Source organism: Otolemur garnettii, unplaced genomic scaffold, assembly GCF_000181295.1.
Source record: "Otolemur garnettii isolate 467f Iridium unplaced genomic scaffold, OtoGar3 scaffold00005, whole genome shotgun sequence".
NCBI lineage: Eukaryota > Metazoa > Chordata > Mammalia > Primates > Galagidae > Otolemur > Otolemur garnettii.
In genome coordinates, this window is record NW_003852400.1 from 16,717,196 (window position 1) to 16,739,125 (window position 21,930).

At 35.6% G+C, this 21,930-nt stretch overlaps 1 protein-coding gene across 1 annotated transcript in view; it reads left to right on the forward strand.

Annotated features, from left to right (window-relative positions):
* Positions 1–21,930, forward strand: part of ZNF804B (zinc finger protein 804B) — a 503,980-nt gene that overhangs the window by 138,279 nt on the left and 343,771 nt on the right. The window lies entirely within an intron of this gene.

The following is a 21,930-nucleotide window of genomic DNA, read 5'->3' on the forward strand; positions in this document are numbered from 1 at the left end:
AGAGGTTCTGATAACTCATGTCTTCATTACCATTTTGTTCTAAAAATTTTGTAATTTCCTTATTGATTTTGTCTCTGACCTGGCTATCATTCAGCATAAGGTTATTTAGCTTCCATGTTTTTGTATGAGTCTGCAGATTCCTATTGTTGCTGAGTTCAACTTTTATTCCATGATTGTCTGAGAAAATGCGTGGAATAATTTGTATTCTTTTAAATTTACTGAGGTTAGACTTATAACCTAAGATGTGATTGATTTTGGAATATGTTCTATGGACTGATGAGTAAAATGTGTATTCAGTTTTGTTAGGATGAAATGTTCTGTAGATGTCTGTTAGGTCCAAAAGTTGAATAGTTAAATTTAAATCTAAAATTTCTTTGCTAAGCTTCTTATTGGTGGATCTGTCCAGCACTGCCAAAGGCATGTTAAAATCTCTGACTATGATGGAGCTGGGAGAGATCAAGTTGCTCATGCTTGTTAGAGTATCTCTTATAAATTAAGGTACATTCCAGTTGGGTGCCTAGATATTGATAATTGAGATCTCGTCAAATGGAGTATTACCCTTAACAAATATAAAATGGCCATCCTTATCCTTGCTTACTTTTGTGGTTTTAAACCCAATTGTATCTGCAAATAAAATTGCAATACCTGCTTTTTTCTGCTTTCTATTTGCCTGTAATATAGATGACTATCCCTTTGCCCTGAGTCTATATTTATCTTTTAAAGTAAGATGCGATTCTTGTGTATAGCAGATATCCAGTCTGAGTTTCTGTATCCCATCAGCCAATCTGTGCCTCTTTAGAGGACAATTTAAGCCATTCACATTGGTTGAAATTATTGATAATCCTGGTAAAATTTTGGGCATTGAGTTGCTGGTAAGTCCAGCAAACATTTTTAATCCTTTTGCCACTGTGGAAGTTGGAATTTGATTAAAAGTTTCTGAGTGAGTGTACTTTTGTGGTGGAGGATTGCACTGGTCATTATGGAGGATAGGTTTGAGAATTTCCTGGATAGCTGGTTTAGTTATGGCAAATGTCTTCAACGTGTGAATGTCGTTAAGGTATTTAATTTCTCCATCATAGATGAAACTCAGTTTACCTGGATATAGGATCCTGGATTGAAAGTTATTTTGTTTTAGGAAATTAAATGTTGATGACCATCCTCTTCTAGCCTGAAAGATTTCAGTAGAGAGATCTGCAGTCATACTAATACTCTTCCCCTTACATCTAACTGCATTCAGTATTTTCTTTCATATTAACTTTAGTGAAGTTAATTATGATATGACTAAGGGATGTCTTGTTTGGGTAGAGTTGTGCTGGGGTTCTGAAACTATCTGCTATCTGAATTTCAGAATCCCTTGGCATGTCTGGAAAGTTCTCTTTCATAATTTCATGAAGAAGAGCCTCTGTGTTTTGTGAAGCAACTTTGTCACCTTCAGGGATTCCTATAAGGTGAATATTAGTTTTCTTGGAATTATCTGAAAGCTCTCTGAGAGAAAGATCCATTTTTGCTCTCCATTTCTTTTTATCTTTGATCTGTTGGGCTCATTCAAAATCTTTGTCTTCAATCTCTGAGATCCTTCCTTCTCACTGTTCCATTCTGTTACTGAGGGATTCTACCATATTTTTCAGATCTTTGTGGGCTACAAATTCTTGCCTCAATGTTTCAAAATCTTTGGTCATTTTATCTTTGAAATCATTGAATTCTTCTGAAATCTTTTGAATAATTTCTTGAAGTCCTAATTCCTTCCTTTCTTCCATTCTGTTAATTTTATTTACTATCCAAATTCTGAACTTGATTTCTGACATCTCACCCATCTGTTTATGGATGGAGTCTTCAATTGCATCTGTCCCATTTTTCCTTGGGGGAGTTGATCTACTCTGGTTATTCAAGTTGCCGGAGTTTTTCTGCTGATTTGGCACCATGCTGAATTTACACTGTTTGAAGTCCTTGTCAGGACCATTTAGTTGGTGGCTGCCACCAGATAAGGTGCCAATGACTTCTTGTTCCCCAGAGTGACACAGCTGTCGGTCATCTTCTCCCAGTTCTCAGTCACTGGGGCAACTGGAGGGCAGGGGAATGCAGTGGCTGTGCAGGAATGTGCACAGCCAGATCAGACCTCATTTGGCTCACTGGGGAAACTGGGGGGACTCGGGGGCTGGAGTATGGCAGCGACCAGATCAATACTAGCTCGGCCCCACCAAGGTGACCCAGGGGGGCAGGGGAATGACAGCAGCAGCACAGGGCACTTGGTCAGCCATATCAGTTCTAGTTCAGCCCTGCCTGGGTGACGGGGTGGGGCAGGGAAATGGCAGTGGCAGGATCAGTCCTTGTTCGGTCTTGCAGGAGTGACAGGGGGCAGGAGAAGGGTAGCGGCCAGATCAGTCCTTGTTCAGCCCCTCTCGGGTGACCAGGGGCAGGGGAATGGCAGTGGCTGTGCAGGGAATGTGGGCAACCAGATGATTCCTAGTTCTGCCCCAGTGGGGCGACCAGGGGGCAGGGGAATGGTAGCAGCAGCATGGGGTTCGGCCCCACCTGGGTGAGTCCCGGGGCAGGGGAAAGGCAGTGGCCATGTAGGAAACAATCGGTTGTAGGGCCAGGACAGTGTTCTTGGTCCCTCGGGTAGGGGGACGCTACTCTTGGGCCTCCTCTCACTATCTCTGCAGGCAAGGGGGGAAGGGTGGACTAGAGATTCAAAATGGCAATGGAAACTTTAGTTAGATTTTTCTGCCTGGTAAGAGGGTGTTCAGAGTCTCCTCAGCAGTGTCCCTCTAGGGGAGTAGATACCACTGCCTGTAGCTCTCACACGTGGGGTGAGATAATAGATCTCTCACCTGTAGGAAGGTTAGGAGCAGATGGAGAGAAAACAAAGAGAAAAACACAACTCTCTTGGGGGAGGGGATGGACACTTTTCCTTTGAGATGTTCCATATACCTGTAAGTTGCTCTCCAGGAGTCACAGCTTGCCTCACCAGAGGTGTCCTGCAGGTATGACTCTTCTCTCTTGGCTGGGCTCCCAGTTTTCAACTTTGTTGGGGTGTTTTCTGGACTTTATGCTTCCCTCTGAATGGGAGCTTCTGTCAGAAGCTGGTACCTGTTGGCCTTCTTGCCCCCACCCCTGTTTCCCCAATTCGTGAATGATTTATTCTATAAATACGTTAAGCAAATCTCAAATTTTGATTAAGAAAGCAGTTTATTGAACAACCTAATCATTTGCTCTTAAGCTTGGTTCATCATCATAATATCCTGAGATATTATAAAAAAAATAATAAAGTCCCTGAATGGGAAGATATTTGCATATTATGAATCTGACAAAGGATTGACAGCTAGAATCTACAGAGAACTTAACAAAATTAACCAACAAACAAACAGTCCCATCTACCACTTACCAAGAGACGTGAACAGACCTTTTCTGAGGAAGACAGACAAATGACCAAGAAACACATGAAAAAATGCTCATCATCCCTAATCATCAGAGAAATGCAAATCAAAACAACTCTGAGGTATCACCTAACCCCAGGGAAAATAGCACACATCACAAAGTCTCAAAGCTGCAGATGCTGGTATGGTTGTGGAGAGAAGGGAACATTTTTACACTATTGGCAGGAGTGCAAACTAATACAATCTTTTAGAAGGAAGTATGGATAATCCTCAAAAAACTCCAACTAGACCTTCCATTTGATCCTGCAGTCCCATTACTGTGGAGGACAGGCTGCAAGGCAGCAGGGTCCCCACAGCCTGGGGAGATGTTGAGGGAACAACCTCCAGCTGATTCTCCTCCTTCAACAAACATTCTTTTCTAGTCTGCCGGAAGTAAGCCCCTACATACTTTCCTTTGTATCGTACCAGCAAGCATGCAGCTTTTTCTCCTTAAAGTTAATCATTACCTGATGTGCCAAGATTTACATCATTTAGTAGCCTTGTTTTAAGACACTATATAAATAAAGGTAGAATTACAGTTCAGTGCTGGCTGCAGTCTTAGCTGCCCCAGTCCTCCTGATCCCATCTTTGTCTCTTGTGTGTCTTATTTCCTTATTCACCACCATTCCCATTCTGGTTCATTTCCTTTCTTTGTACTGGTTTGCAAAACATTACTAGCCATCCACCCATGAGAAGAAAGTCATTTTATCATAAGGGCATTTGTACAAATGTCCTTGTAGACTGTTTATTACCACTCAATTTACAATTGCCTAAATGCCCACCAACCCAGGAGTGGATTAACAAGCTGTAGTATGCGTATGCCATGGAATACTTTTTTATAGCTTTATAAAAAATATGGAAACCTTACATCTTTTGTATTAGCCTGTATGGAGTTGAAACACCTTCTTAGTAAAGTATCACAAGAATGGAAAAACAAATATCGAATGTGTTCAATACTAATATGAAGCCAGTAGAAAATTGAACACACAATCACTTAAGAGAAAAACTCAATTCAAGTTGGGAGAGGAAGCAAGACAGAGTGGGGAAAGGGGAGGATTGGAGGTGATTGGTTTGCTCCCACTTAATGGGTACAATATAAGGGTGTATGGTATACCTCTTGAGTGTGGGACACAACTACAATAGGGATTCTACCTAACAAATTCAAATATTGTAACCTAATTGTTTATACCCTCATATTAATCTGAAAAAAATAAATAAAAAATCCCAGGCTCCATCACAAATATACTGAAACTGAATCTACTAAGGGAAGGTGAGTACATGCAGGAGAAAGAGGTTGTAAAAGATAAACTGGAAAACTAAAGTTTGCAAGAAATAATCAGATTTAGATATTATAAATATATAAAAATCTAGTACAAACCTCACTTTATAAATTCAGAAATTATTAATACATTCATGTGCATATTTCTTATCCATTTTTATGTAGAGGTATAATTATCTGAGAATAAAATACAAATAGATGTAGTTCTTATCTGCTAAAGCTTCATAGACTAAAGACATGAGCTATGTATGCATTTGCATAACAACCCAAGTCAACAGAGAATGAATTATCAAAGTCAGTAGTATGGATAGCAAGAATTTTACATCATGTGAAAAGCTCTGAAGCAAATGCCATTATTAAGGCTCATATAATTTTTCTGAGAATCACTGTCTTCAGTGATAAAATGAGGGTACTGATACAGATTTTTTTCCCCAAGATTCTTTTGGGCTCAATAAACTCAACATTTTGTTATTTCAGAGAAGGATGAAAGTGAGGTGGGAGGAAGGAGAGTTGTGAAAATGTAGAAACTGAGACTGGTGGATGGATAAGGTAATGGGGATGCAAAACAGAGTTGGTGTAAGAGGAGAACTGAGTTTAGAGAAAGAACTGGATCATCCAGTCAAGTTTCAAGGTTTACTCATAATTCAAAGATATCAGCAATTGCGAGAGACAGGTGAATAGGAGGGCTCTGGGATTTCAAGAACAATTCCCAAAGTCCTTCAGATAAACCTTTAGCTCAGAGTATATAGAAGAAGTATGTGGGTTATTTCACTGAGCATGAAACACCACCATTTTATACATAGTAATTCTATAGCTTATGTGACATTTACAGAGAGACCAAGTAAACCTACTTTCGGTCATTCTCATAAATGTCCCATAATGGGAGAGAAATAAGTCACATGCTAGCTGCTGAACTTCTTTCTTCCCAGGGAACAAGTTATACGTTTAGGAATAAACACATTGTAGCAAGATGACAGTGAAGGTATAATTTGGAGACAAGTCTCTATTTTAATAGCAACAGCACCTAAAATTTTGTTTGAGGTTAATTTTTACAGATCTATCATTAACTTCACTGAGTGAAAAACAAAGTTTGGGAAATGTAAAACATTTAAAGAAAATACATTTAATTCAAATTTGAGTCTTTCCAACTTCCTTTTAAAATATAGGCATAAATTTTCTTTCTGGAAACAGGCTTCTGTGGGAAAGAAATGGTACAGAATTATGATAGAGCTTCAGGATCAAGAAGTTTCAGTAATAACCAGAATCCACAGAGAACTCAAACGTATTAGCAAGAAGAGAATGAGTGATCCCATATCAGGGTGGGCAAGGGACTTGAAGAGAAACTTCTCTGAAGAAGACAGGTGCATGGTCTACAGTTATATGAAAAAATGCTTATCATTCTTAATAATCAGAGAAATGCAAATTAAAACTACTTTGAGATATCATCTAACACCAGTAAGATTAGCCCATATCACAAAATCCCAAAATCACAGATGCTAGTGTGGTTGTGGAGAAAAGGGAACACTTCTACACTGCTGGTGGGAATGCAAACTAATATGTTCCTTTTGGAAAGATGTCTGGAGAACACTTAGATAACTAAAAATAGACCTGCCATTTAATCCTGCAATTCCTTTATTAGGTATATATATCCAGAAGACCAAAAACTACATTACAACAAAGATATTTGTATCAGAATGTTTATTGCAGCCCAATTCATAATTACCAGGTCATGGAAGAAGCCCAAATGCCCATCGACCCATGAATGGATCAATAAATTGTGGTATATGTACACCATGGAATACTATGCAGCCCTAAAGAAGGATGGAGTCTTTTCCTCCTTCATGTTTACATGGATGGAGTTGTAAAATATTTTTATTAGTAAAGTATCTCAAGAATGGAAGAAAAAGTATCCAATGTACTCATCCCTAATGTGAAACTAATTTATAGCTTTCATAGGAAAGCTATAACCCAATTATAGCCTAAGAATACCAGAGAAGGGGAGAGGGAGGGGGAAGGATGGGTGGAGGGAGAGTGATTGGTGAAATCACATCTATTGTTCATCTTTTAAGGATACATGTGAATCTTTCTAAATGAAGAATATAAATGTCTTAACACAATAACAACAACAAAAAAAGTTTCAGAAGGTTCTTGACCTATTATTCCCAATCTATTTTGGTATATATTTTATGTTAAGGTTAATATCTAAAGTAAAGCATGACATATGCATTTGTGACTCATTTTATTACTATAACCTTTATCCCTGGAATAATTTATCAACATTTGTTACTAGGAATTGTCATATTTCTGAATTAGACATAATGAATTAGATATGTTCTTTTCAATGATATTTCAATTAAGATATATCCTCTGGCCCTATTACATTATTTTGTGGTTACCAGGACTCACAACTTGAACTAAATTTGCATTTGAAAATTTACTTTTTATGAATACATTTTCTAAATTTATTTTGAAGAGACTCCAAGAGAGTTATCTATATAATTCACATGTATAGACATATATGTATTAAAGGACATTTATGTGCCAAAGTTAATTTTTGTTAACCTTTAAAGAAATAGCACTTATTTTAATGTAACTGAAAGCTAATCAGACTTTTTAAACTGATTTTTCTCATAAAGAAACCCATTACATAGTCCACAAAGGATGTATAATGTGCTATTATTTACCAATGTGACAACAATCATTCTATTATATAATTTGGGTTTTCATAATAGTGATTAGCTAAAAAGGCAAATATCAAATGCTGCATTTAGCCTTTTCTTTTCAGTTATGACTTCACTTTTGAGGAAAAAAATAAATATATAGCCTGTTAATAAATTACACAGATGCAAGTTCTCCATCTTAGGTCTCTAAAATTGGAAAAAAAATTATGAGTCAATAAAGTAAATAAAACTGTATGATTTTAAACCATATCCAATCCTACTGACAGAGTAAATAATTACTAAGGACCACATTACTTATAGGAAAGCATTCTAAATTCCATATGTCTTCCTGTCTGTCTTCATTTCATATTCTTATTTAATTATAGAGTAAAGTACATTAGGATTTCATCCCTGGCTTCTGGAAACAGGATAAGTTGGTTGCAGGATTTCTAGTATGATACTTTTGGTGACATGAGTTGACTCACAGTGTGAAGGGCTTGCAGACAGAGTGAGTGTGCAGTACTGAGTTTGTCTACACACAAGAACATTTTTACAGTGCTGTTTCTGGGGTCTGTGCCACAGAACTGCTTCATAATCATTTTCTGTTGGTGGACCAAGACACCACTAAGTCCCTTTCCAAGTTAAAATCTGCTTATTGGCAAGTGTCATTTTTTAAAAAGTAGATTCAGATAAGTTATTTCTGGACAATTATAATATTTCTGCTCTCTGAATAAGTGGAAAAGTCTTTAGTGCTTGCCATTCACTTTTTCACTTTATAATACTGAGGCTGCATTTATCAAAGACAAAGTCACTGACTCAGGTTTTCTGAAAGGTCATTGAAATGTTCAACCTAGTGGACACTGGTGCTGTGGGGACAAAAATATCATTGATGCTGTTTCTCTTTTCAAGTCTCTGAAAGGATGCAGTTTAGTACAAATGTCTCTTGAATGCATGGTTTCTTTACTTAAAAGTAATGATTAATTATATCATCTTTTTTATTGTTCTTTTGAGGTAATAAATATTATTAACATTATATATATTTTTCATACTTTATTCTATATTAATAATTATATTAAATGAATTTAGGCATATATATAATGCAGGTGTCTTAAAGTTTTATAAGAATAATGTTATAGCAGATATGTTTGCTTTCTGCGTTTAAGGTATCTCTCTAGGTCAATAGAAGTAATGAAAACATTACTTTAAGCAGTCACATAGTAGATACTATCTCATGAGTTGAATATATCATGATTTGTGCAACCTTTCTAGTGATACAAATTTACGTTGTTTCTAGTTTTGTTTTGTTTTGTTTTTGCTTCTTTAAATAATGTTTAAATAAGCACATTTCCAAATGGTACACATTTTCCCTAGGGTAGAGTTGCACGGATGCAGTTGCCAGATTAGAGAATGTGTGTTGTTAAAAGATATTGCTGGATCACCTTCAAAAATGACTATAGTAATTTATATTTTCATCAGTCATATGTGATATTGACAATTTATGTCCATTCTTGTCATTTGAAATGCTGTTGCTTCTTTTATTTTCTTTCCTTTTCCTTTCCAGCTAATCTGATAGGTGAAAACTATGGTAATAATCATTCTTTAATTTGCACTTCTTGTCTTCATGGCACCTTGAGCTGAGCGTCTCTTGCTCTCTTTGACCTTTTGGATTTCCCTGTCTCTGATTTGCCTATTCTTCTACCTTGGTTTGTGCTGTCTATCAGTTTGTATGTGCTCTTTATGTGTTATAGACATTAATCATTTATATGTCAAATGTTTGGCATGTATTGTCCCTACAAGCCTTTGTGATAAGAAGTCAGCTACCTCTCCCACATCGTATCTCTCCTCTATGACCACTGCATACACTTCCAGCCACTCTAATTTCCTGGGTAGCTGTCAAACAAGACAAGCTTTGTACCCACTAGGACTTCTATCTGAAAAACTCTTCCACCAGAAGGTTACACGGCTCACTCATTTCATTCAATATGAAAATAATACTTCAGTAACTAATTCAGTGTTATTTTTATTCATTCAGTGTTATTTTTATTCATAGAAATATTAGTTCTCATTATTGTATATTACCTATCTCCCATTAGTAGTTCTCATTATTGTATATTACCTATCTCCCATTTGCTATCACCTCTATTATACAAATAATCTCCAGACAACAGTTCAATCCTGTGCACCCACGTTTAAAACTCTGCCTGTAATGGGCAAATTCCCATTCCCATTCAGTCTCCCAACTCCCCTCCCCTCCCCCAGAGTTGATTCCGAGAAAAATCTTCAGAATGAGGAAGCACTGAAAGGCCCCAAGTTCACAAAACCCCCCTAGTCCCTGGTGAACAAACAATAGTGGGAAACTTACTCAAGCTGTGTTTCTTAAGCTGTAACCATAGTTACCCAGACTGTAACCCTGCCTTGAGCTAACCACAATGTTTCGCTTCTGTATGGGCCTGCTTGCTTAGCTACGCATAAAGAGTATAAAAGACTGCCCCCCACATCAAGGCTGCCTGCCTCTCAGAGCAGCAGTCCCCTGTGCAGGTGTAATAAATCACCAATTAATTACATCTAAGTGTCGTCCAAGTCTATCTTTTCAGGTCACAAGGGCTACAACATGCCTAGCACACAGTAAACACTTACTAAGATTTGATGAGTGATTTTTTTATCTTTATTGATGATGTCCATTTTAAAAATTTTTTTGGGGGGGGGAGGGGGACAGAATCTCACTCTTTTGTCCTAGGTAGAATGCCATGGGATCATAGCTCACATCAACTCCAGCCTCTTGGGGTTAAGTGATCCTCCTGCCTCAGCCTCCCAAGTAGCTGGGACTATAGGTACCCACCACAATGCCCAGCTAGTTTTTTTTTTTTTTTTCTATTTTTAGTAGAGATGGAGTCATGTTCTTACTCAGGCTAGTCTTGAACTCCTAAACTCAAGCAATCTACCTACATTGGCTTCATAGAATGCTAGGATTATAAACATGAACTATTGTGCCTGGCTCATATATATATAAAATATACACATATATTTTTATATATATGTATAATTTTTATGCATATAAAAATACATACATTTATTTATATGTATACTTTATCTATATCTTTATATATCCCACTGAACTCTCTTAAGTAACTTATACTGAAACTTCTGACCTAGGACAACATTGTGTGTACATATTTGGTTACAACATTTTCTTTAACAAATTGTTGTGAGTAGGGATTTAGATGCTATTCAATATTAAATCTCAATTATTGTTCACTATTCATGATTTAGTGATCCTGAGTCTCACATCAGTGGTGTTTTTAGAGTATTTAGATGTTAGAGTTAAGCATAAGTGCACCATTCACCACAGTCCTCCGAGACTGTCATCATACATCACTCACACTTACTCCGACATGAGACATTCTAGTGCACTGTACTCCTGTTGAAGAGACTGGTGTTTCCTGCCTATTGTAAGCTGAATGATATTCCTTCAAAATTTGTATGTTGAAGTCCTAACACCCAGTACATCTAAAGCTACCTATTTGGAAGACAGATCTATTTTAAGGAGGTGATTAGGTTGTTTTTTTTTGTTTGTTTGTTTGCTGAAGAGAATATACTGTAGTTTTTATGGAAAATTATAATAAAAATTAGAAGAAACACTGATATAAAAGGCATAGAAACTGCCTTATAGTAATAAGACAAACATAGCTGAAATAAAATAGAATATGCAATGAAAAGTACTTTCAGGTTTATAATGTAGAAATGAATGAATATTCGTGATTTCTTATAAATTTCTAATCCGAGTCCACATGATTTGGGAGTTATTCATTACAACAAAGTTTGTTGGATGTGATAAAATATAAATTTACTTACTGTTAAAAAATGGTAAAAATAACTATATCATTACCACCATGGTTGTATTATTTCAGCAAGGACCTCTCTTAATGATTAGATAACACCACTGATCAACAATTAATGGAAACTCTAGTTATGCATTATAATCTCTTGAAACTGGGGAAAGCTCAAAATATTTAAGTGAGATTGAATATCCTGAAGAAAAATCACAATTTATGTTTCAGAAAGAAATCTCTGAGAAACAAACAAACAAACATAATATAGATTGAAGTAATTGCATTTAACTAAGCATCAAATTGTTCGGATAATAATGAAGGCACCACATAAAAGAAGTTCACAGACGAATGAAAGAGAGGCAGAGGAGGTGATCAGGTTAATGAAGCCACTAAGGTGGGCTCTGATTCAATCTGGCTGGTGTCAGATTCTAAGAGGAAATTTGGACATGTAAAAGGACACCCAGAGTGCATGCATACAGTGGAAAGACCATGTGAAGATACAGAAAAAGTGAGGCATGTGAGAGGCCTTGGGAGAGAATAAACCTGCTGTCACCTTGATCTTGCACATCTGGCCCCCAGAACTATTAGAATTAAATTTCTATTTGTTCTGTCCCCTGGTCTGCAGTCTTTTGTTATGCCAGACCTAGCTGACAAATTCACTGTCATGCCAGCTCTTTCACTGGATATAAACCATATGACTGTTGTCATGTAAGGGGCATCTACTCTAGATGACCCTGATGTATGTATGTTATCTTTCTTCAAGGAGGTGCATTTATACCTAATTATGCAATGTTGTGGAGAAGCTGTATCTGCTGAGGATAGCACAGGTTCCAAGGAGGCATGGCTAAAAGGAAAAGGATACAGTTGGTTTAGATTCGAGTGATGCAGCTAGGGAAATGTTTCAGTGCACTTTGATCTAAAGTTTAGTTCCCTTAGGGGTTAAAGGTTTTGATAAGTACATAACAAAGTGGAGGTATTATATAATTTCTATATAAAGCCTTTCTTCTGAGGGAAAAGTGCATTTCAAAATGACTATTCTGGAAATAACCTATATTTGAGTCTAGGGTTGCTTCTACTTAATTGTAATTTGGAATGGCCCATATATGAATACTAGAATCTTAAAAACCAAGGATAATAGGAAAGAGAAAAAAATCATTGCTGGATTCCCTATCTGGTTGCAGCAGCTGGTCCTGTAGGAGCAGCTATCCCACTGAATGTGCAAAGAGGATGGGAGGGTTGGCTAAGAGAATTAGGTATCAAAGGCAAAGATTCTTAATCAGCCAGCAAGGCAGAGCATGGGAGAGGAGGAAGCTCTGAAAGTGGGAAAGTCTAAATGGTAAGGCTGTGATGCTAGGGGATCTTTACAACTATAACAGATCTCTGTGCAGTATAGCAGAACAAGAGGCAGGGAGAGGAAAGTCTAGGCAGGATGCCACAGAAGCTGCCTTATAGTCTGGAGTCAGGTCCTGGGAGGAACTGGACTTTCTAGACCAAAAACAGGAAGCAGAGACCTTGTGCTATAAAACATGTCGTCGAGGAAGGCAGCAGATAGGCAATATTGCAATTATGGCAATTATATGACAATTTAGAATTCATTAGTGTTTCAGACATCAAGCCAAGGCACCTGGTAAACCTTCTAATGCAGGAACCACTTGAGGAAAGAGGTGAAAGTCGTCTGTGCTTTCAGTCATGAAGATCTGGGATACCTAAGACAAACCTGTTTAACTCTGCTCTTATTCTTTTATTTAAATTTAAAGAAACTATCCATACAATATGATTTATTTACAAAGCCCCAATGGAGGTGAAGGGGAGCAAAATCATTTGCCATTCCTTTGGGAGTTCCTAATCCATATTTCCCCCTTATGCAACATTAAATATGATATCAGTTGCTAGGTGATTTTCTTAATTTTTGTTTCAGAATTATCTATAAAACTGATCTAAGGAAACACCAACTTCCATTTGTGTAGAATTTGTATTTTTCCTAAATGCTTCTGTGTCTGTCTTTTCATTTTTCTTAAAAACATGCTGCTTTATTCTTGTGTCTTAGGTTCTACTAAATTACAGACCACAGTTAGATGTCTGCCAAGAAAAAAAAAAGAAAGCAACAGCTGCTCTGCAGTTTGCTGCACAAGTACAGAGATATTCAAAAGAATGAAAAAAAGTGAGTGGCAGCTCATCCATTTTGGGGGCTTATTGAAGAGAAACTAGGTTCTTTCTGAACTTGTTGAAAATATTCCTGCTTTCCCAGGTGTTCCTTGATTGTGAAAGCAGTCTCAAAATTGACAGATACGATTTTAAGATTTTTTTCTTCAAAACAGAGCCTTTGCTCTGTCACTGTGGCTGGAGTACAGTGGCATCACCATAGCTCACTGCAAAACTCAAACTCCTAGGCTCAAGTGAGCCTCCTGCCTCAGCCTCCCAAGTAACTGGGACTACAGTTGGTAGAGATGAGGGTCTCAATCTTGCAGGTCTCATCTCTAACTCCTGAGCTCAAGGGAATCCTCCTGCTTTGGCTTCCTAGAGTACCAGAATTATAGGTGTGAGCCACTGCTCTTGACTAAGGTTTTGAGGATTTTTAGAAATTATAATCTGGATATGATAACTCACAGAGAAACTTTTTAAAACTGCTCCATTAAAACAATTACTGGAAGAACAGCATTTTTGCTTTAAACTAATTTGATTAAATTAGAAAGATAGATTTTTTTTTTCCAAAGAACCTCAGAAAACTGAATGAATTTCTGAGAAAGAGAGTCTCAACCTAGTAGAAGCATGAATGTTTAAAAGGAAAAACAATACATTAAACTGAGAGGAATTTTTATGTATACTTTTTATAACATGAAGAGGGGCATCGCTATTGAAAGCCTAAGACCCCGGCCCTCGCTCTGAGATGTAATTTATGTGGCCATAAAGAGCCGTTTGAATCCTCAGCCCTATTGTTTTTCACCTGATAGGCAGCCTGAGAAAAAAAAAAAAAAAAAGATTGCCTTATCCCTGTCCTTGAGACAAGTTTTATGCTATCATTCAAGTTCATTGACTTTTGACTCTGCAGAATTTCTCTTCCTCCCCTCTCTCTGATGCAGGTGTCAGAGTTTCCAGTAATTGTCCCCTTAATGGCTTCACGGTCATATCTTCCTTACTTCCTCACCTACTGTAACAGAAACTGTACTTTTACCTTGTCTTCAAATTAGCATGCATTTAATTTTTTGGCACACATGCCTAATGCTTCTCTTAACTGAATTAGTTTGTGAATCAGCCTGCCAGGAGCCTGCATTTTCTACCCCTGAACCCTACATCATACGTGACTCTATCCTCAATTTCTTCTATCAAACCTCTTCAGTGTTGGTCACTGCCCATTTGTGTATTTCCAGGCTGTTTGGGCCACTCTGGATGCTACGGACAACTTAATCATTAGGATTAATTTGTGAACCAGTCTTTCAGGGGCTGGCAGTGAGGGAGGCCTCTTTTTTCTTGTATTAACTTTTGTAACCTGCTTTAGATTTACATATAGAGTGAGCCTCTGATTTTACTTCTGTTTAGAGTATGGACTTTTTTCCCTGACCTCTTCCATTCTGAGCCATCTTATTTCCACCTGAGCTCTAACGATGAAAGTATATTCTGAATAAGCAATAATTGGAGGAACAATCTCTGACTTATGAAGCAGTATTATACAGTTTAAGTAGTTTTAGCTACCAGCTGTGCAAGCAGTAAGTAAGAGACTTTGAAGTGCTAAAAATATTTAGGATGTGTCAAATGGGAGTTGGCAAATACCCTGGGGTGAAAAGAGCCCTAGATATGATACATCTGGTAGACATTTTTAGAGTATTCTATTTTTAGTCTGTATTTTGAATTCTGAAGAAATCCAGGGGTGTTTCCCTAAAAAAAGAAGCAAAAAGACAGAAATATCCTTAGAGAACAAGGTAATCTTTCAAGCATTCTCTCTCCCTTCCCTCTCCCCTTCAGATTAAAATTGACGTGGTACCTAGACTTATTCTTAAATCATAAATCAGTCTGAAATCTTCAGAAGAAAAATACTTTTTAATGTCCAATTATGAATAAGAAAACAGATTATAACGCTGAAGAATTTTGTTTTGTCATTATAGCTGTGAATATTATCACTGTCATTATTGTTTTTCTACCTGTTTTTATTGACTAATCATTACAAAGTCTTCTAGCTAACACTTTTTAGTTAGCTTATGTATGGCACGCATATTTTAGATAGTATATTGAATAGGGTCCTTGTCATAATAGGTCAATGAACGAAGCATATAATATAACAAGAAAAAATAAACTTTGTCAATACATGTTTATCTTTTAGTTAAAGTCCTAATACTATCAATCTTCAGAATATTTCCTAATTTTGAGTCAGTATACAGTAGTGAGCTCTTAGATATGATTTCTTTGGCATATGCAAATCTCAGGCTGGAAGTTTTCCTAGGGCCTTCAATAGCAATAGTATAAAAAAATGGGGGAGAGACGGGGGATGGGTGTGAATGTACTTATGTACAAAAATGAAAATTGTAGTGGATTCCATATTTCTACTATATCACTAAGGTTCTGAAAAATGAAAACGATTACCTCATGAGTTAAGAAAAGCCTAAGACTTACATACTTAACAAAATAATTTGTTACTAGAGTTTCTGAAATAAAAGGTGAAAATTATCAAAAGACCTTTATACAGTTATCACTTCTGACTTCTGAAAGTGCGGTGAATTATTAAACCATTATTTTCTGCTCAGCTTTTTGTCACAAATTTACAGTTTTATAAGAACGTTTGATGTCCAAGAGTTCCTCAGGCGATCTGCCACTTTCTTTTCATGTACTTGAAATTCTCATTCTCCCCTTATGACTGTATTGGGTTGCTGTAAACATTTCCTGAGTCTATCTGATAAGAGAGTGAGACTTTTTGACCAAACAGAAAAACAAAAACAAAAATGAAAATAAACCTCTGTTTTAAACAAATCAGATGGAGATTGTAATTATATTATTACTATAATGATAATTTTAAAAATATTCTTTAAATATTATGATTCTGTGTTTATAGAATTAAGTTTATAAAAAGTACAACTTATTCACAAGCATCATAAATCCATACTTAATATATTAATGACTTATACACCATTTCAAATGTTTGATGTCCCAATATTTTTCTCAACTTTAAAAAAAATGCATCTTGAAAACATACTTTTGAAGAAAGATGGTCAAAATAAGTATGTTTTGTTACATTCAGTATAGTTGTGAAGTAAGTATACGTTATTTCACAATAGTATTTAATAGTAAATTTACGTATTAAACTATTGCTTATAGCAGTGGTTCTCAACTTGTGGGTCGCGACCCACAGGAACTGTATTCAAGGGGGCCACAGATTTAGGAAGGTTGAGACTACTGGCTTATAGAATTTCTTGAAAAGTTGATAAAAGCAGGGTTAGGTTTAAGAATTCTCTAGGAGGTAAATTATATTTGTAGCAACATCTAATATTATCTATATATCTTTTAGATTTTATTTTGATATTATATCACAAATATTAAGTTGTAAATCACCTTTAAAAATCTCAGTTGAAAAAGAAATTTACTTGATTATCTGCTAGGATACAGTTACATCACTTAAAAATCTTGCAATGTTGACATTTGGTTAGTGATATGACAACTCTGATGAGAAATGGAAAGTGTTTCTTTATCATCATAAATAGCCAACTAAACCATTGACAGTTTAAAAGGCAACCTTCTTCATCATCTTTAAGGCAGAGAGAATGTTGGCAAGAAATATAAAATATACAAGTTACAAAAAACAGCAATATTTTCTAGTCAAACAAGTTCCTAAATATAATTTTAGGCTTATGTTTCAAAAAAGGTGCCTTAGACTCTATTTTAAAAGTGCTTCAAATTTCGTATCTTGAATTATCTTTCTGATTCATGTATTTAAATTTCATTATCATTAATGAGACTTTTTGGGTGTTTGGGTATGGATGAATTAAGATGCACGTTTTGTAATAGTTAATAATAGAGAGGGAGGCTCAGCGCCCATAGCACAGTGGTTGTGGTACCAGCCACATGCACCGAGGGTGGTGGTTTGAACCCAGTGTGAACCTGCTAAACAACAGTGACAACTGCAACAACAACAAAAAATAGCTGGGTGTTGCAGTGGGGGCCTGTAGTCCCAGCTACTTGGGAGGCTGAGGCAAGAGAATCACTTAAGTCCAAGCATTTGAGGTTTCTGTGAGCTGTGACTCCATAGCACTCTACTGAGGATGACATAGTGAGACTCTGTCTCAAATAAATAAATAAATAAATAATAACAGAGAGTTAATGGTCTAGAATGCTAACCTTTCATGGATTATTCAAGGGAGCTTTCACTAGGAAAAGGAAAAATTTTGATGATGCTTCTGGGATTAAGGATTCATCAAATAAATAAAGGATTATACAGTCTTTCTTATATCACCACGCAGAATGATAACGGTATTGCTTTACTTTATAGATATACCTATAAGATAATATTGCAAGTGCTAAGATGATATAAAAAACTATCAAATGATTTTTCCCTATAATAAGAAAATGTCCTTCCTGTCATCCATAGATTATACAATCTAGCCATCACTAGTCATTACATTTGCTTTCTTTTTTTAATTGGTAGCTTAGGAATTGAATCATAATATGTATTAATTCAGTGGTTTCTGCATACCTGTCTATCTTGTCACAGGTTCCGGAGAATTTTATATTCAGGTTTTGCTTCAGTGAGTTGGTTTTACTGATGCTCTTGTAGAAGTTGCCTATATTGTATAAACTTTTTGTTTGTCACGAGGCTTAAAACTATTCATAAAATAATTCAAATTTTGGCCTAGAAGATCTGAATTTAAGTATGAAGCCCATAAAATCAAACCTATTGTTAATTCATGCATCAATAAACTCAGAGAAGTAAATAATTGGCATTTAGATTTGAAGCGAGTTCAATGTTTTAATTCAAACGTTTCATGCATTTGTCTGTAAAAATGGATTTGCTGTTATTGTTGCCTGAATTCCTAGAAATCTGAAGTTGAACTGAAATGCAAAATCTGCTGCTTGTTGTATTATTTAAATAATGATACAGGCAGAATGCAAAGGTAGGCCATGCACTATCATAGGAACAAATTATATGGATTTTTAAATACTATGTTAGTTGTCAATATATTACATATTTATTTTCCTCATTGAAAAGAAAACTGGTAAGTGCTAAGGAATAGCAATCTCCCCAGTGTAATCTCTCATACACTTCTTAATAGGTCTGATTGTGATTTTATATTTATTTGTGTCATTATATGATTATTTCCTCTTCTATTTGATTGTATGTTCCATATAATCAGGAGTCGATTGTGATTTTCTCATCATTGTATTCCCCAAATGTATCACCTTGCCTGGAATCTAGTAAAGGATCCACAAATGTCTATTAAACAAATTAGTGTAAATAATTAGTAAATAAAAGGAAAAGTGACCCAAGAGTAAAAAAATAACTTCAAAACGCCTGGCCACACTTGATTCATTCAAATTTGTTAATAAAAACAATAGATTGTAATAAGCTGTAATAATCAGTAACCCTACTGATGATGCTCAGATTACTGATTATTACTGTATTATTACATCATTACTGATTATTATATCATTACTGAAATAAAAATATGATGTCATAATCAGTAATATTAATAATTAATATTAATAATAATCCGATGATGCTCAGATTACTGATTATTACTGTATTATTACATCATTACTGATTATTACATCATTAGTGATTATTACTGTGTAATAATCAGTAGCCCTATTGATGATGCTCAGAAGCAAAAGAATATAGGAGAGGATGAAATGGCTTTTCTGTTCACTTTTTTAAAGTTCTCAACTGGGCCCTCTGTAAGAAAAAAAAAAGGCAGATTAACAAGGAAAAAGCATATAAATTTATTGACTACAGGATAATATGATGCAAGAGCCTTCATTAGATGAGGAAGAACTGAAGAAATGGTTAAACTTGAGTATTTCATACTAGATCTGATAAAAAGTTGTGTGTGATGGAAAACGTGACAGGACAAAAGGGAGATGAGCTAAGAGTGGTAAACTGAGGACAATTGGCCAGTCCAGGCACTCAGATGCCTCTGTGTTCCTGCCACTGAGACAGGAATGTTCCTTTGTTCCTTTCCCCCAGGTAGAGGGAGGGAACCTGCCACCTGAGGGTCTTATGACCTCACCAACCCAGGGATTTGGAATGAACCTGAAAGACAGACAATTCCTTGTGTAAGCATTCCTGTAATTACATTCATTGGTCTGCTTGCTTGTGATAGGTAATGAAATTTTAAGAAGGGATGGAAAGTAATCCTGTTCCTTTTGGAGGGCATTAGTATAAAATACTTTAGAAGGAGTTTTACCCTGTGCTTGAGGGAAGAAACAAGAGAAGGTGAGAAGGTGCTTGGCTCTGAGACTGCTTCAAAGGCCTTTCAATTTCCTTTAATTCGGAAGTGCTCAGCATGCCAAAGCATCATACTTTGCACATATCATTCCCAGCAGTTACATTTAAGCTAGGCTAGGAAATACAGCCACAAAAAATTAATTAATGAATACTGAACCTCAGAGTCAAAGCATTCTATAATAGACATACTCTTATTTGACAATGTGAATGTTACTTTTTTTGCATTATTATTGTTGTTATTGCTCAATATTTCATTGCAGCAGTCATCTGATTTCTTTTCTGAATGTATTTATCTTCATTCGTTCTTTATGAGGTTTTTGTTTCTAGTCCTTATCTTAAACATTGTTATTGTTATTAAATTTTAAGCCTTTTTAATTTTGTGAAGGCAAAAAGTGGAAACAAAATAAACACATGTATATGTATGAAAAAATGAGATAATAGTTAGGAGATCGATGCATTTGAAGACACAGATATGAAGTTATATTGGAGGGATTAGGAGAATTCTAACAAGAGATTAGGCTGATGCAGATAAGGTGTGCTTCCTGCCACAAATACATAGACATTCTGGAAAAATTATGAGAATAGAAGCAACAAAATAATATTTTTATCTACATAACTGAGTTTGGCATAAAGATTTCCCAGGGGCCAAAACCAAATTATTAAAAGGGGATGACATGGGAAGACCCAATTTGTGATGATTCAGTAGGATTCTGACACTATATTTAGAAAATAATCATTATAGGCTGGAGTTTTCATGCTTGTTTCTAGAAAAACTTGACCTTATTCTCTGCTCTGAGTTGGAAAGATCTACCCATTGACCTTCAAAATATCAAGGAAGCTGTTTAATGCAGGGATTTGGGTCAGTGTCGGGGAGAATCACTAATCAATCACAACTCCAACTGCCTTAGGCATGGATGAAAGGTTTGAACTTATCCTGACCACAGAATGCAGTAATCTACAAGATGAGAAATGATATAAAAATGGGAACAGTATAAGCCATGCTATCTGAGCCTGAGCCAAAGCCAGTTTTATGAATAAATAATGTAATTTATCTTTTAAGGTGTCCAAAAGAAAAAAATAAAATGAATAAGAAGCAAAAGTCAGTGACATAGTGGCCAGCAATGTTTTCAGAAAAGAAAAATCAATATACATTTTCATATTGAAGAGTCACAGTTAGTTCTAAATAGAATCATCCAAAAACATACCTATGTTTAATTACAGAATGTTAAAAAGAAAGGAAAAAAAATCTTTATTTCTTTAAGAGTGATTAAGAGAGAAACCCTGGCTATTTAATAATAATAATACTTAACAGCAAAAGCAGAAATCTTGTCAGCAAAATAGGGGGGAAACATGTAATACTGAGAGAAAATAACCATGTCAGAATTTGTAACCAGCAAATTAACAGGTAGGAGTGAAAATTAAATAAAAATATGGTGAAGCAAAAAAAAAATTATTGAGAGTTTATGATTTCAAAATTCCCACTGAAAGAAAAATGAAGGGGATGATTTCAGAAAGAAGTAAATTGAACCCTAAGGAACTAGTGTGTTTATAGAGTAAAAATATAGATCAAATTATTGATTAGCTTAGGACTTATTGCTGTTAAACTCAATATTACTACTAATGATGGTGACCCCATTGCCTAAAACAAGAAGGAGTTATATAATAGGCGAGAGTAATGTATAAATGTAGGTGAGAAAAATTGGAATTAAAAAGCATTTTGTTTTGGGCGGCTCCTGTGGCTCGAAGGAGAAAAAAAAAAACTGTAAAAACCATTTTGTTTTAGCTATTATTCAAGAAGAGTATATTGTCCCTTGATACCTTCAAGGGATTGGGTCCATGAACCCCCTAGATACTAAAATCTACAAACGTTCAAATTGCATATATATAATGGTGCAGTATTTCCATATAATCTATTACATTTTCTCATATTCTTTAACTCATCTCGTGATTACTTACAATACCTAACACAGTGTAAATATTATGTAAATATATTTTACTTGTAGTATTCATTTTTATGTTACAGAATTATTTTTTATCATTTAAAAAATACTTTTGACCTGCAGTTGGTTGAATCTACGGATGTGAAACCAGGCTACAAAGGGCCAACTATATGCAAATAATATATGTACATTTGGTTAAGTTTGTTAAGTCAGGTATACATGATGAACTTTAAATGTAAGCACTAAAATAATAGAACAACATTATAAAACATCAAATTCAATAGAGGAACAAAAAGATGGAGAATACATAATCAATCCAATGGAACTTGGGAAAAGAGAAATAAACCATAAAAAGGTAAAGATAAGTAAAAGACATGAAG